The sequence below is a fragment of the Corvus brachyrhynchos genome, unplaced genomic scaffold (genome assembly GCF_000691975.1).
Source record: "Corvus brachyrhynchos isolate BGI_N302 unplaced genomic scaffold, ASM69197v1 scaffold22, whole genome shotgun sequence".
Classification (NCBI taxonomy): Eukaryota; Metazoa; Chordata; class Aves; order Passeriformes; family Corvidae; genus Corvus; species Corvus brachyrhynchos.
Genome location: NW_008238355.1, coordinates 5,594,465 through 5,594,742, shown reverse-complemented (window position 1 = coordinate 5,594,742; position 278 = coordinate 5,594,465).

The following is a 278-nucleotide window of genomic DNA, read 5'->3' as shown; positions in this document are numbered from 1 at the left end:
CCGGACTGCACCCGCCTGGGGAGCGCCCAGTGCTGGTTCGGGTCCCCCGTAGCGACACTGGGCTCTGCCTCGCCCGAGCGCGGCCGTGAGCGGCGAGTGACCCCCGTAGGTGTTGTGCATTCTCCTTTTGTTTTGTTCCTGTGCTTCTCGCGTTTGATCGTGATCCTTTTTCAGGAGGAGGATGTTGAGGCAATTGGGTATTCAGGTCAGTGAGCCCGTTGCTAACGCAATGCCCGGGTTTTGGGGCTGGTTTCCGCACGCGTCGGGGCCCTCGTTTT